Below are 10,525 nucleotides of genomic sequence, written 5' to 3'. Positions count from 1 at the left end.
CAAGCTATCTAACAATTAACCTAGTTGGTTAGCTTTAGCTACCTGCAGATTCATACTACAGCATTTAATTGATGGTGGCTAGCTATGACAATCCGTATGTATTTCTAGTACTAATACTGTATGGTTGTGATCATGGTTAATTCTTTATCTAGCTAGCTGCATCTCTAAACAAAAGACTCCACTTCGCCAGATGATTACATGAACCATAAAGTTAGCCAGGTGTGACTGGGGGTGATTATGGATGTAACTACACTACCTTACTCACATTGTTTAACACATGGCCTCACATGTGAATCCTTTAGGAGGTGGGTGGGGCTAAGGCTTAAGAGGGTGTGAACAATGCTGAATGGGTGTAGACAAAGAAGAGCTCTTCAACAGATGTAAACTCGGCAAAAAAAAGACACTTCATGTGTCCCTGAACAAAGGGGAGGTCAAAACGAAAAGTAACAGTCAGCATCTAGTGTGGCTACCAGCTGCATTAAGTACGGCAGTGCATCTCCTCCTCATGGAATGCACCAGATTTCCCAGTTCTTGCTGTGAGATGTTAACCCACTCTTCCACTAAGGCACCTGCAAGTTCCCAGACATTTCTGGGGGGAATGGCCTTAGCACTCACGCTCCGATCCAACAGGTCCCAGACGTGCTCAATGGGATTGAGATCCGGGCTCTTCGCTGGCCATGGCAGAACACTGACATTCCTGTCTTGCAGGAAATCACGCACAGAACGAGCAGTATGGCTGGTGAAATTGTCATGCTGGAGGATCATGTCAGGATGAGCCTGCAGGAAGGGTACCACATGAGGGAGGAGGATGTCTTCCCTGTAATGACAACAAGTTCAGTCCGATGATGCTGTGACACACCGCCCCAGATCATGACGGCCCTCCACCTCCAAATCGATCCCTCTCCAGACTACAGGCCTCGATGTAAAACGCATTCCTTCGACGATAAACGCAAATCTGACCATCATCAATGTTGAGACAAAACCATGACTCGTCAGTGAAGAGCACTTTTGCCAGTCCTGTCTGGTCTAGTGACGGTGGGTTTGTGCCCATAGTCAACGTTGTTGCCGGTGATGTCTGATGAGGACCTGCATTAAAACAGGCCTACAAGCCCTCAGTCCAGCCTCTCTCAGCCTATTGTGGACAGTCTGAGCACTGATGGAGGGATTGTGCATTCCAGGTGTAACTCGGGAAGTTGTTGTTGCCATCCTGTACCTGTCCCTCAGGTGTGATGTTCGGATGTAGCAATCCTGTACAGGTGTTGTTACACGTGGTCTGCCACTGCGAGGACGATCAGTTTTCCGTCCTGTCTCCCTGTAGTGCTGTCTTAGGCTTCTCACCGTACGGCCATTGCAATTTATTGCCCTGACCACATCTGCAGTCCTCCTGCCTCCTTGCAGCATGCCTAAGGCACGTTCACACAGATGAGCAGGGACCCTGGGCATATTTCTTTTGGTGTTTTTCAGAGTCAGTAGAAAGGCCTCTTAGTGTCCTTAGTTTTCATAACTGTGACCGTAATTTTCTACAGTCTGTAAGCTGTCATTGTCTTAATGACCGTTCCACAGGTGCATGTTCATTAATTGTTTATGGTTCATTGAACAAGCATGGGAAACAGTGTTTAAACCCTTTACAATGAAGATCTGTGAAGTTATTTGGATTTTTATGAGGTGTCTTTTATACAGGTAACGAGTTCAAACAGGTGCAGTTAATACAGGTAATGAGTGGAGAACAGGAGGGCTTCTTAAAGAAAAATGAACAGGTCTGTGAGAGCCAGAATTCTTACTGGTTGGTAGGTGATCAAATACTTATGTCATGCAATAAAATGCTAATTAATTACTTAAAAATGATACAATGTGATTTTCTGGATTTTTGTTTTAGATTCCGTCTCTCACAGTTGAAAATTACAGACCTCTACATGCTATGTAAGTAGGAAAACCTGCAAAATTGGCAGTGTATCAAATACTTGTTTTCCCCACTGTATACTGACTCGGTGACTGAGATTATCAGGAAGTGTATAGGAGATGTTGTTCCCACTGTGACTATTAAAACCTACCCTAACCAGAAACCGTGGATAGATGGCAGAATTTGCACAAAACTGAAAGCATGAACCTTCACATTTAACCATGGCAAGATGACTGGGAATATGGCAGAATACAAACAGTGTAGTTATTCCCTCCGCAATGCAAGCAAAGAAGTGAAACCTCAATATAGGGACAAAGTGGAGTCATAATTCAACGGCTCAGACACAAGATGTATGTGGCAGGGTCTACAGACAATCACGGACTACAAAAGGAAAACCAGCCACGTCTTGCTTCCGGATAAGCTAAACACCTTCTTTGCACTCTTTGAGGATAACACAGCGCCAGCGAAGCGGCCCGCAACCAAGGACTGTGGGCTCTCCTTCTCCGTGGCCGATGTGAGTAAGACATTTAAGAATGTTAACCCTCGCAAGGCTGCCGGCCCAGTCGGCATCCCTAGCCGCGTCCTCAGAGAATGTGCAGACCAGCTAGCTGGTATGTTTACGGACATATTCAATTTTCCCTATCCCAGTCTGTTGTCCCCACATGCTTCAAGATGACCTCCATTTGTCCTGTTCCCAAGAAAGCAAAGTTAACTGAACTAAATGACTGTCGCCCTGTAGCACTCACTTCTGTCATCATGAAGTGCTTTGAGAGACTAGTCAAGGATCATATCACCTCTAACATGCCTGTCACCCTAGACCCACTTCAATTTGCTTACCACCCCAATAGATCCACAGATGATGCAATCATCAGGCTGCGCACTGCCCTATCCCATCTGGACAAGAGGAATACCTATGTAAGAATGCTGTTCATTGACTCTAGCTCAGCATTAAACACCATAGTACCCTCCAAGCTCATCACCAAGCTCGAGGCCCTGTGTCTGAATCCCGCTCTGTGAAACTGGGTCCTGAAATTCCTGACGGGCCGCCCCCAGGTGGTGAATGTATAAAACAACACCTTCACTTCGCTGATCCTCAACACTGGGGCCCCACAAGGGTGCGTGCTCAGCTCCCTCCTGTACTCCCTGCTCACCCAAGACTGTGTGGTCAAGCACGCCTCCAACTCAATCATCAAGTGTGCAGATGATCCAACAGTAGTAGTCTTGATTACCAACAATGACGAGACAGTCTACAGGGAGGAGGTGAGGGCTTTGGGAGTGTGGTGCCAGGAAAATAACCTCTCACTCAACGTCAACAAAACAAAGGAGATGATTGTGGACTTCAGGAAAGAGCAGAGGACGCATCCCCATATCCACATCAACGGGACCACAGTGTAGAAGGTGGGAAGCTTCAAGTTCCTCGGCGTACATATCACTGACAAACTGAAATTGTCCACCCACACAGACAGTGTGGTGAAGAGGGTGCAACAGAGCCTCTTCAACCTCAGGAGGATGAAGAAATTTGGCTTGGCACCTAAAACCCTCACAAACTTTTACAGATGCACAATTAAGAGCATCCTTTCGGGCTGTATCACCGCTTGTTACGGCAACTGCACCGCATGCAACCACAGGGCCCTTTAGAGGGTGGTGCGGTCTGTCCAACACATCACCGGGGGCAAACTACCTGCCCTCCAGGACACCTACAGCACCCGATGTCACATGAAGGCCTAAAAGATCATCAAGGACAACAACCACCCAAGCTACTGCCTGTTCACCCCACTATTGTCCAGAAGGCGAGGTCAGTAAAGCTGCATCAAAGCTGGGACTGATAGACTGAAAAACAGCTCCTATCTCAAGGCCATCAGACTGTTAAACTGCCATCACTAGCACATATAGGCTTCTGCCTATATTCATAGACTTGAAATCACTGGCCACTTTAATAAACGGAATGCTAGTCACTTTAATAATGTTTACATATCTTGCATTACTCATCTCATCTGTATCTTACTCTATGCCGCTCTGACATTGCTCGTCCATATATTTTTATATTCTTAATTACATTCCTTTACTTAGATGTGTGTATTCGGTATATGTTGTGAAATTGTTAGATATTACTTGTTAGATATTACTGTGCCGTCGGAGCTAGAATCACAAGCATTTCGCTACACCCGCAATAACATCTGCTAAACACGTGCATGTAACCAAGAATTTGAGTAGACATTTGCTTAAAAAGTCATGTAATAAGTAGTGACTTGTGTGCAAAAATTGTATTTAACATGATTTTTGAATGACTACCTCATCTCTGTACCCCACACATACAGATAATTGTAAGGTCCCTCAGTCAAGCAGTGAATTTCAAACACAGATTCAACCACAAAGACCAGGGAAGTGTTCCAATTTCTCACAAAGAAGGGCACCTATTGGTAGATGGGTACAAACAAAAAAAGCAGACATAGAATATCCCTTTGAGCATTGGTGAACTTATTAATTACACTTTGGATGATGTATCAATACACCTAGTCACTACAAAGATACAGGCGTCCTTCCGTGACTTTAAATCAGTTACAGAGTTTAATGATTGTGAAAGGAGAAAACTGAAGATGGATCAACAACGTTGTGGTTACTCCACTATACTGACCTAATTGACAGATTTAAAAGAAGGAAGCCTGTACAGAATACAATTATTCCCGAAACATGCATCCTGTTTGCAACAAGGCACTAATGTAATACAGCAAAACAAAATGTGGCAACCTAATTACGTTTTTGTCCTTAATACAAAGTGTTATGTTGGGGAAAAATCCAATACAACACATTACTGAGTACCACTCAGCATATTTTCAAGCATAGTGGTGGCTGCATCATGTTATGGGTATGCTTGTAATCGTTAAAGATTGGAGCGTTTTTCAGGATAAAATAGAAACAGAATAGAGCTAAGCACAGGACAAATCCAAGACAAAAACCTGGTTCGGGTTGCTTTCCACCAGACACTGGGAGATTTAATTCACCTTTCAGCAGAACAATAACCTAAAACACAAGACCAAATCTACCCTCGAGTTGCTTACGAAGAAGACAGGGAATGTTCCTGAATGGCCGAGTTACAGTTTAAACCTACTTGAAAAGCTATGGGAAGAGCTGAAAATGGTTGTCTAGCAATGATCAACAATCAATTTCACAGAGCTTGAAGAATTTTGAAAACAATAATGGGCAAATGTTGCTTTTCCAGGTGTGGAAAGTTCTTCAGCCATGTTCACATTGGCAGTTTGAAGTGACTCAAATCCTATTTATTTGCATTTCCGATTCAAATCTGTTCTTTTTCCTGTAGTCTGAACAGCCAAAAAGCAAATGGAATCAGATATTCCAAGCCACCTTCTTAGGTGGTTTGAAGTCAGCTACAAATCTGATTCCTGGCCATGTGATGTGTCAAATCTGATTTATTTGCTCTCAAGTGGTTTTTAGACAACTATTTGGCATGTCTTGTTGCTTGCTAGCAACTGTTGACAGTTTGACAAGAACATGTGGTATCTAACTAGCTTGTTAATGTAACGATGTGCACTGAGAGTCGGGAAGCAAGTTCAGGGAGTGAGTGATTTAATTAATAAACTAAACATAATACAAAACAAGAAACACGAACAACGCACAGACGTGAAACTGAAACAGAAACAGTGATGACTGGGGAAGGTACCAAAGGGAGTGACACATATAGGGAAGGTAATCAGGGAGGTGATGGAGTCCAGGTGAGTGTCATTATGCACGTAACACTGGTGACAGGTGTGCGCCTAAGCGAGCAGCCTGGTGACCTAGAGGCCGAAGAGGGAGCACATGTGACAGTTAATTGTTAACACCTGGCGACCGTGTCAGTGTGCATTGTGCCCAGCCCGCCTCAGGAGTCGCTAGAGCACGATGGGACAAGAAAATCCCTGCCGGTCAAACCCTCCCCTAACCTGGACAACGCTTGGCCAATTGTGTGCCGCCCCATGGGTCTCCCGGTCCCGGCCGCCTGCGACAGAACCAGGATTTCTAGTGGCACAGCTAGCAATGCAATGCAGTGCCTTAGACCACTGCGCCACTCAGGATGCCGAGATCCCCAATGTTTTGTGAGCATTATTATATTTGGACAGAAAAAAACTGTAAAATCTGTAGTATTCAGCTCAAAATTGTTTTAGGAAATCTATCCCCAAGTATTTCCACTCATAAATACAGAGAAATACAGTATGCGATGGTGTACCAATGTAATCAAGATTTGAAATTACAACGTTTTTGTTAAATCTGTTTGGTCTTCTTGCGTCAATTTGCATTGTACAAATGATTTATGATTATTTTCTGGCATAGGTATCGTTAACAGCATAAGCTAGCTAGTTAGCCAGCTAGCTATACCAATACAAACATTTTCTAGCTAGCTAGCAGGCTCAGGTAAAAAATATCCCGCTAAGTACTTTACCACAGTATATCTCATAACAACGTCTCAGAGCCACGTCATGACATTTGTAAATGAAAGATAACTAGGTTGTCTCTATTGTTACATTCCCACAAGACAAACTCAATATGCTGCTGATCTTTGATTTTGATTAGATACTTTTTGTGCAGGACAACAAAGTGGAAAAACAGGTCCTGAAGGTGAAAATCTGATATTGAAGGTGAATCTAGCTCAGAAACCACATAGCTCGGTAGATAGATCTAAGTGTAATTGTTTTGTAATCTATTCAATTACATATATATCAGTTGCATTCAACTTGCTGTTATTGCCTTGAGATGTAGAATATCAATTGCTTTGCATTAGCTGTTATTGCATTTGTTCTTATGTTATGTTGCCTTGACTCTTATCTCTGTTTAATAAGCTCTCCAGCTCTTTTTTAATAAGCTCTATTATCTCTGCACTGATATGTGTGCTGCTGGTGGATGCTGCTGGGTGTGAATGTGATGTAGGGGAATGAAAATAGAAATGTAAGACAACTTGCTGAGGTGGAAACCATTAAGTTGAAACTTCAGCTGGAGTTTCCTCCACACAATTCAAGGTTGCTGTGTTTAAGTCAGGGGAATGTGGTGTGAGTGATACCTTGGTGCAACTCCAGATGGTTCAAGGTTGCTGCGGTCATGTTTGGGAAAGTAGCGGGAGTGATACTTCGTTGCAACTCCATGCGATTCAAGGTTCCTGCATTCACGTTAGGAGTGAAACTTTGGGGCTCCATATGATTCAAGAGATTACATGTTACCCCAGGAAACCCTTTACTGGTGGTAATTGTAATAAAGTCTATTTTACCCCAGGATACCCATTGCTGGCGGAAACTGTAGATGAAAAGGTAGCTTTATGCACAGCAACAAAGTAAAATGTGAAAGTCTGCACATCCCTTGCACAATCTTCACATTTTGCTGCCTTAAAATTCAATCTACAAAGGGATTACATTAGATTTTCCTCCAACAGTTTTGCATATCTTACTCCACATTTTCAAAGTGATAGAAAGTTAAAGATGTCTTGATTGGGTAGGTCTTCACATCCCAGAGTTAATACTTGGTGGAAGCCTTAAAGGCTTTGCATGGTTAATCAGTGGTCTGAAGTGGCTATATTTATGCAATGCAGCCTCCGCAGCAGACATCAGGGCGTTAATACATTTTGCGCTTAGCGGAGCAGAGCAGAGCAGCTACTGAGAAGGAAGTTGTCAAGGAAGTGAGTTTGTGTTTATAGAGAACGTACCGCCCCCACCTACTGTCAACCAATCATTTCGATGCAGAGCTTTAAGGAGCACTCTGCATTGTTACAAAATTTAAGAGGAGCACGGCGATGCAGTACGGAGCTTAATCAGGCCTCTGTGTGCCTCCAGAGGCTCCGCAATTGCGCCACACCCTCCATAAGAAGCTTCTGACCACATTTTCGGATCAAGCATATATTGGGTTTTACAGCTGTGAATCATTTTTATAATATTCTACCAACTTTGATCAACTCTTAGTGCAACATATGTGATGGACCGGCTCGATTTAGTCTTATTTAGCAACATTTGAAATTGTGTTTTTTACATAGGATAAAAGACTCAGAGCTAGAACATTTAAGATCATACACTACAGTTGAGGAACAATGGGAAAGTAATTCTGCTTTGAAAGTTGATAAACTTGTAACCTCACATTTGAGAAAATGGCCTTGGATTGTTTGGTAAACCTACTGGAGAGCTCTTCTTTGTGTACACCCATTTAGCATCATTCAGACCCTATTAAGCCTTAGCCCCATCTGTCTCTTTAAGGATTCTCATGTGAGGACATGTACTAAACCACCAAAGATTTCAAGACTAAAGACTGGTGTATACTACGTCTTTCAACAGTTGTCGCAGTGACATAATGAACATTATATTGTCATCCGATGTCAAACTTGTCACTGTCGCTATGAAAAAGTATAAACACAAAAATTACAGGCTGGTGGTTCCAAAATAGCATAACTAGTGTATTTTAAATCTAATCCAACGAGTCGCCCTGGATAATATGCAATGCGATCACACAGGCAGACTGCTATAGTGAAGAAGATTTAACAGGGTGCATCAAGTATACTATTATGAATGCAGCTTACTTCTTTGTGCTCTGGAGAGATTTCAGGTCGTTGGTCAGAAGGCTCTGGAGGTCTTTGGACCATTCGGTCTCTGTAGCATCTGGAAAGAGATGGATAGAGGTAGTGAGTGTGCTTGAAATAGAACCCTCACCCCTGACCTCCTACTGGCCCAGGGCCTCCTGCCTAGCCCTCTAATCTCTCTGACAGGGAGTTACACCAGGATTATACAGGTTACATCTATAGGATCTAGCTAATCCTGATTCGTCCAAATAATCAATAAAGAAAACTCAAAATGAGGAACTACTGCTGCTCGTAATTACATAATTAGACAATTACATGTGAATCTCTCAACGAGAGATTACTAGCTAGGTAACTAGCAAGCTAACTACATTACTAAGTTTGCTGCATTCTAAGTTGGGAATTATTTTACAGCTTGCATTGATGGTATCACGGTAGCAGTTTGTCGGATGGAGATCTCTCTCGAGCTGTGACCAGCTGTCTACAACCTTAGGTACGGATAACGTGAATGACTGACGTGATCAGCAGAGATAGTACCATGGATAGTCCATGGGTTTTGATTGGTTTAGAGTTTAGTACTCAGCAGCTTTTGCCTGTCCAGCTAGCAAGAGTTGACATTGCCAACAAACGGAAATGTGTTCCGTTAGACACTGTTAAAACAGTTCGCGCAGAGAAAAGCACCAGGTATGGGAGTAGCGCACCTATTTACTCAAATGACAACACACATCACTCAATTCAGTGCTTCCTAGTTCCATGTATCAAACAGTAATTTCAGTTCTATTTAAAACCAGGAAAACCTGGAGTCCCCTGCAAATTACAGACCTATAAATGTAATAAATTGCAACAAAATAATAGCAAAACTTATAAGCAACAGAATGGCAAAAGTCTTACCAGACTTCATACATATTAATCAAACATGGGTTAATTCAAAATAGACACTAACAAACAAATGTGTCAGTATGACACAATACGATGTAGATTTATCAATAGTAGCTGTTGATGTCAAAATACTTTTGACTGTCTTGAATGGCCTTTTTCAGTCCAAACTTTGGAAGCCGTCAAATACATTTTGGAAAAACATTATATAAATATTGTAAAGCAAAAGTATACACCAATAATACATTATCTGATAAATGTTTTTTGGGGGGTGGCAGGTAGCCTTATTTGCAGACGATCTCCTGATATACCTGACTAAAATTGAAAAATCAATGCCCCCCTTGTAAAAAATATTTTCAGAATACTCTTAAAATCTCAGGATATGAAATTAACGTGAAAAAAAATGAAATGGGGAAAAATACAAATAATATATCATGATCTACAGCATTCCTGTAAGTGGACCACAAATAAATATGAAATACTTAGGATGTTTAACAACAAACAACAAATATATAAAGATAACTTTATCCCATTACTCAACAACATGATCTAATTCAATGGAACAATCTTCCCATAAATCTTACAGGTAGAATAAACTTATTTAGAATTGCATGGCTCCCAAAGATTTGACATTTATTTTTGGTAATACCAATTGAAGAATCAAATCAAAATCAAATCAAATATATTTATATAGCCCTTCGTACATCAGCTGATATCTCAAAGTGCTGTACAGAAACCCAGCCTAAAACCCCAAACAGCAAGCAATGCAGGTGTAGAAGCACAGTGGCTAGGAAAAACTCCCTAGAAAGGCCAAAACCTAGGAAGAAACCTAGAGAGGAACCAGGCTATGTGGGGTGGCCAGTCCTCTTCTGGCTGTGCCGGGTGGAGATTATAACAGAACATGGCCATGATGTTCAAATGTTCATAAATGACCAGCATGGTCCAATAATAATAAGGCAGAACAGTTGAAACTGGAGCAGCAGCATGGCCAGGTGGACTGGGGACAGCAAGGAGTCATCATGTCAGGTAGTCCTGGGGCATGGTCCTAGGGCTCAGGTCCTCCGAGAGAGAGAAAGAAAGTGAGAATTAGAGAGAGCACACTTAAATTCACACAGGACACCGAATAGGACAGGAGAAGTACTCCAGATATAACAAACTGACCCTAACCCCCCGACACATAAACTACTGCAGCATAAATACTGGAG

Source organism: Oncorhynchus clarkii, chromosome 17, assembly GCF_045791955.1.
Source record: "Oncorhynchus clarkii lewisi isolate Uvic-CL-2024 chromosome 17, UVic_Ocla_1.0, whole genome shotgun sequence".
NCBI lineage: Eukaryota > Metazoa > Chordata > Actinopteri > Salmoniformes > Salmonidae > Oncorhynchus > Oncorhynchus clarkii.
Note: the sequence above shows the minus strand (reverse complement) of the source record.